This window comes from Neomonachus schauinslandi, chromosome 5 (assembly GCF_002201575.2).
Source record: "Neomonachus schauinslandi chromosome 5, ASM220157v2, whole genome shotgun sequence".
In the NCBI taxonomy this organism is placed as follows: Eukaryota; Metazoa; Chordata; class Mammalia; order Carnivora; family Phocidae; genus Neomonachus; species Neomonachus schauinslandi.
This window is the reverse complement of record NC_058407.1, coordinates 62,025,990-62,032,615: the sequence shown is the minus strand read 5'-3', so window position 1 is coordinate 62,032,615 and position 6,626 is coordinate 62,025,990.

Here is a 6,626-nt window from a genome sequence, read left to right as displayed (position 1 = left end):
GGAGTGCCTGGGTGGTGAGGTCGGTTAGGCCTCGGACTCTTGGTTTTGGCTCAGGTTATGATCTCAGGGTCGTGGGATCGAGCCCCACGTTGGGCTCTGCACTCAGTGGGGAGTCTGCTTGGGATTCTCTCTTTCCCTGCTCCCTCTGCCCCTCTCCCCACTCTCTCTCTCTCTCAAATAATAAATAAATAAATCTTTTAGAAAAATTATGAAGAAGAAAAAAATGTACACCCCCTATGACCCTGCAATTCTACTCCCAGTTTTACATCCCAGAGAAACTCCTGTGCCTATGAGCCAGGAGGCACGTAGGGGAAAGTTCCTAGCAGCGCTGACTAAAATGGCCAAAATTAGAAACAATGCCATGTCCACCCACAGAATGAACAAGTGTGAAATACCCGCAGCACAGAGTACTCTAGAGCAGTGACAATGCATGAGCAGCTTCTACAAGCAGCTGCACGGGGCAATCGCTGAGGCCAGACAGTAGGCTGCAGCAAGATACGTACCGGACGAACCCACTTACAGAAAAGTCAAAAACCTGGAAAACTAAACATATTGTTTATGAACACAAAAATGAAGGGGTGGTCAAGCTAGAAAGAAAAATGAAGGGGAGGGATGCCTGGGTGGCTCAGTCATTAAGCATCTGGCTTCGGCTTATGTCATGACCCCAGGGTCCTGGGATCGAGCCCCACATCAGGCTCCCTGCTCAGCGGGAAGCCTGCTTCTCCCTCTCTCACTCCCCCTGCTTGTGTTCCTGCTCTCGCTATATCTCTCTCTGTCAAATAAATAAATAAAATCTTAAAAAAAAAAAAAAGAAAAATGAAGGGGAAAAAGACTCTGAAGGAATAATAAAACCAAAATTTCTGGAGAGGGAGGAAAACGTATGGGAATAGAGCCCTACAGTGGACTTGAAAGTATTTTTCCTTAAGTGGATGGTGGCTGCTGGGGGAACTGTTATTCTCCACACCCTTACATGTATTTTATAAATATTCTTCTGTATCTTACTCATATTTAATTAAAAAACCAAAACAAACAAACAAACAAAAAACACTTGAGGTTCTATGACAACATCTTCTGGGCAGAAATGGGATTATGTGTTCACTGGCTTCCATCCTCAGGAACTTAGTCACATGGCTCAAAGGATGAGTGTAAAATTTTCTGTGGAGAACTCTGGAAGCATAAGCCTTTTTTTGTTGTTGTAGTTAAAGCTTTTATTTATTTACTTGTGTGAGCTAGAGTGCGTGCGTGCACTTACGCGAGCAAGTCAAGGGGGGGGTGACAAAGGGAGAGGGAGAAGCAGGCTCCCCGCTGAGCAAGGAGCCCCATACAGGACTGGATCCCGGGACCCTGGGATCATGACCTGAGCTGAACGCAGATGCTTAACCGACTGAGCCACCCAGGCGTCCCTGGAAGCATAAGGCTTATTGGTTAAATGTTAGATGTTGGTGGCAGGAGACCTGGGTACAAATCCCAGTTTTGCACCTTCTAGTAACAATAGCACCTACCTGCTAGGGTTGGTTGTTGTAAGGATTAAAGCTCAATGAAATAATTCATGGAAAAAGTTTAGCAGTCTCTGGACATAGTAAGTTCTCAAAAAGTGTTAGTTTCCATTATTAGCATCTGTGTGTGCCTGGAACAAAGCAGTTCATCTCTCTAAGGCTCCATTTCCTCATCTAGAAAGTGGGGATAACTAATACCTAACGCACAGGGTTGCAGTGAGGATGAAATCAGAGATAATGTACGTAAACTATTCAGCAGAGTGCCGGGCACGTACTAAGCCGTCAATAAATGCTATCAATTATTTCTATTATTATAATTAATAAATCCCTGCTCAGCTTCCCAGCAATTATCCTTGAGCACCTGGTCCTTGGCCAAAGCTACATTCATTACCTGTGGCATGTCTTGTTTAAAAGTAATGCCAGTTGAGCTCCTTAATGCTGTTATTTAAACACACAAGCTCCTTCCTGCCTGTGGAGAGAAGCCTGGTGTCTGGAGTCACTTGGATCTGGGGAATATGAGTCCATCCTAATCTCAAGAGGGAGCAGGGCTAGACAGGTGGTTTTCTTTTATCACAGCGGATTCAGCAGCATCATCAAAAGTCAAATAAAACCAAATCTCTTTGAGCAAGCGTTTTGTATCAGGAGTCTTCTAGGAGACGGGGGAGGAAATATATTCATTCGGCCAGCATTGTGAATGCCTGCTATATGTCAGGTACTCTGCCAGACAGGTGTGTGAAGTGGGAGCTTAGGTACTGAATTAAGAATATTCAGGTTAGGACCTGCCAAACGAGGAGACACAAGCCATGCCCACAGCATCAGCAGGTGGCTCCTCCAGCATCTGAGCTCTCACTTTGGGGAAGTGAAACCCATGGGGTCATTCTGACTGAAGGCCCAATTTCAACACACCCACACAAAGGAAGAAGCAGAGGCACAAGATTTATTATTACTTACGGATCCCAGAAGCGAGGGGGCGCAATGAGCCGGGGGAAGGGCAGTCCTTGGTCCGGGGCCACCTGCAAGCAGGAGACAGAGATAGACGGCTAGCACCTCTACTCAAAGGCACTTGGGACAGAGGTCACTAACTTTTCTTGGGCTTAACTCCTAAGTGGTTATTTTAAAAGGTGCCCCGCTAAAAGTAAAACAGGAACTTTCGGCAGGTATTCTAAACTCAAGTCCTTATCTAAACGTCCAGACTCTGCATGTGAGTAGGGTAATCATACTCGGTAAAATGCCGAGGCAGCAACTCAGAAAAACAAAGCTGTCTTTCTCAAAAGTTGTTTTCCTCATCACAATGGGGCAGACAGAGATGAGCAAGTCCAGCCTTCAAGGAGCATAGAGTCAACTGGGAAAGTCAGATTTTTTTTTTTTAATTGAAGTACAGTTGACCTGGGAAGTCAGATTTTAAATGGAGACCTAGAGGCAGGAGATAGCACGGCCAAGCAGAGAACTGCCAGTAGTTCATTATGGGGGGAGCATGAAGACAGACAGGAATAGCTGAGGATGGGCCTGGAGAGGCGGCTGCAACTGGGTCATCATGCCAAGGAGTTCGCGCTTGACCTGAGGTATGGGAGCAACAAAAGCTTAGCCTGAGCCCAGCATTACAGGAAAACAGTATGATAGCCGGTGGAAGGCATCTAGGAGATAGATCTGACTGGCAGCTGGATGGCCAATGGAGAGGGGTTTGGGGGGGGGGGTTCCTGACCCAAGATAGTAGCAGTGTGGATCAGGAGGGAGGACGATGCTAGGAAAACTCCCTTGGGTGATGGGATGGGAGAATCCACCCTATCTGGGACACAGAGGGACAGGGAGCCAGGCTGCATCTGCCCTGATACTTTCTGTCTACCATCCCACTGCAGCAAGAGAGAGCACAGTTAGAAACAAGGACCGGGTAACAGCTTAGTTACCAGCTGCTGCCAAGTGTTTGAGACTCACCTCCTCCAGGAAGGCCTCCCTGATTGATTCACTCAGAATCACCGAGGTCACTCCAATTCTCTCGTCCTGGCATTGCCTCGTGCTCCTTTGCAGTGGGGTTCACCTTTGCTCCTTTTATTTCCCCTGGACAAAGAGATCTAAGGTTAAATTGAATTCTTCCCAGGCATCTGCTCTTTCAGTCCAGCCTGCCTGTCTAAGCCTTGCTCTCTGGAGTCTGTAGTTCCTCAAGGTACTAACCACATCCTGAAATGAAATGAGACACCTGTGATTAGCCAGGGCGGTAAGGGACTAAGCCTCTGTTTGCTCAGCATGTGGGCAATAGGAAAGAGCCCGGCAGAAGGGACACATAATCAGATGGAAGCCAGAAGACTTTGGGATTAAGGATTCCTGGCCTCCGCGTGGGAGATTCCCAGAAGTGTGGTTAGCAAGGGTGGGGAGTCAGCCCTCCACCAGCCTGGTCAAGGAGTAGTCCCTATTGTATGTAGTACTTGGTCAAGTTCAGAGGATCCTCCCCCCCCAGTGTCTTGTATAGCTCCCTCATCTTTGAGCTCCCACACCTGGTAAACATGTCCACTGGTAAACATGTCCATAGCCCCCATCCACTCATTCCCCTCCTGCTACTGCTGAGCATTCATTCCCAACTCTTTTTCCTCCAGCCACCCTTGGGGTTGCCACACACGGAACCATCTTGGTTTCAGTACCAAGATGATGCCAGAAATCCTCTTCTTCCAGGAAGCTTTCCTAGATTGAACAAATGGGACCTGCTCCTCTGGCCTCACTAGCCAGAACACAAGCTTACTTTCTCTCACTGAGGTTTTACTTAGCCCTAGTCTATCAAACCACTGATTACAACCCATTGTAGGGTTGTGGAATAAATCTAAAGTGTTGCAAATCAGCATGAAAACATTTTTTTTTTAAAGGAACCAGATTTCTTTCTTTTTAAGTTTTATTTATTTATTTGAGAGAGAGAGAGAATATGAGCAGAGGGGAGAGGCAGAGGGAGAAGCAGGCTCCCCGGGGAGCAAGGAGCCCAATGCAGGACTCGATCCCAGGACCCTGGGATCATGACCCGAAGCGAAGGCAGACACTTAACAGACTGAGCCACCCAGGCGTCCCGAAAATATTCTTTAAAAGATCAGAATAGAGGGGTGCCTGGGTGGCTCAGTCGGTTAAGCGTCTGCCTACAGCTCAGGTCATGATCTCAGGGTCCTGGGATCAAGCCCCGCATCAGGCTTCCTGCTCAGTGGGGAGCCTGCTTCTCCCTCTCCCTCTGCCCCTACCCCAGCTCTTGCACGTGCACGCGTGTGCTCTCTCTCTCTCGCAAATAAATAAATAAATAAAATCTTAAAAAAAAATCAGAATAGAATCAAACAAAAAAGAAAATACCAAAGTGTATCACATGCAATATGGGTAAGTATTGTTTTGTTAAAATTTCATATCAGTTACTACATATACACATGTAGAGCATACCAAAAGTCTTAGCAGTTTTAAGCTTTCATAACTTCAGAAGTGTAAACACTACAGACTTAAGAACATCATTTGAAACTTTTATTAAAATTTCTTTTTCCTGGGGCACCTGGGTGGCTCAGTTGGTTAAGCGACTGCCTTCAGCTCAGGTCATGATCCTGGAGTCCCGGGATCGAGCCCCGCATCGGGCTCCCTGCTCGGTGGGGAGTCTGCTTCTCCCTCTGACCCTCCCCCCTCTCATGTGCTCTCTCTCTCTCTCTCATTCTCTCTTTCAAATAAATAAATAAAAAATATTTTAAAAAATAAAAATAAAATTTCTTTTTCCTGATTTTTATGAATTCTGAATAACAAATTTTATTTTATTTTATTTTATTTTTTAAAGATTTTATTTATTTATTTGAGAGAGAGAATGAGAGAGAGAGAACACATGAGAGGGGATAGGGTCAGAGGACGAAGCAGACTCCCTGCTGAGCAGGGAGCCCGATGCGGGACTCGATCCAGGGACTCCAGGATCATGACCTGAGCCGAAGGCAGTCGCTTAACCAACTGAGCCACCCAGGCGCCCAACAAATTTTTATTTTAATGCTTGTCTCCGCCCATTAGAGATGATAAACATATCCTGATACAAAATGAAAAGGAGAATTTGTTGTTTAAAATTCATCAAACTCAATAAAGGTGAAAGAAATTTAAATTCCTACATTCTCAAATGATGCTTTTCTGTCAGTTTGTAGAATTCATACCTCTGATGTGAATAAAGTGTCAAAGTGCCCTAAGACTTTTGGGATACCCCTCATATGGGAGTGGGCACTACGTCTCGTAAAATGTCTTTCTTATTCCGGCCCGGTCACAGAAGGTTGAAAGCCAGTGATGCAGTGCAGTCCCTCCTTTTTATATCCTAGCCTCCTCCAAGCAGCCCCTTCAGATCTCCCGGCAAAATTCCTCTCTCCAGCCTCTCGTCCCTTCTGTCTGTGCTTCCACGCTGGCCTCCTCACTGCCCGCCTCAGGTCAGAGGAGTCTGTTCTCTCTTGCCCCTTTGTGAACGGCGGGCCAGAGAGGCAGGTTGTTTTCGCATTTTCGGTCACTTGCAAAGTCTAGCCCAAGTTTTTCAGGGAGTAGATACTCCATAAACTCTCATTCAAGGAGATGAAGCCCGAGGGGTTAAAGTGACGTGTTCCAAGCTACAAGGGTAAGCGATATTTTGAATGCACTTACAGGAGCAAGCATTTGAGTTCCGTGGTATTCTGTTGTTACACCTCAGCAGGCCACTTTGGCTGGGTCTGTCTGCGAGCCCAGCGCCCTCCTTTTACAGGAGAGGCCAGAGTGGTTAGGTGACTTCTCTAGTATCACACAGCTGTGGCTCCCAAGAGCAGATGCCAGTCTCCCAAGTCCCAGGCCACTGCTCTGTTCCCATACTCTTCCCTCCATCTTGGAGGTCACCTGGGGGGTGGGGGTGGGTGGTCTGGGGACTGGGTTAGGCTCCTGTGAGCCTGGGGCCAGGCTGTTCCCCCCCCCCACACACCCCCCAGTCGCCCTGCCACTCACCAATCCACTCTTATACGGGCCCCGCCCCTCCCCCAAATCCTACCTAGGACTACAAATGCTTTAACAATGACAAAATTGTAAGTCCCAGGCAAAGTTTCAGCTTTGTGACAACCAGAGTCAGCCACCCCAGAACACGCCCTTGCTGGCCAGGTGGCCTTTTTGTAACAAAGTTTCTGTTTATCAGCTAAG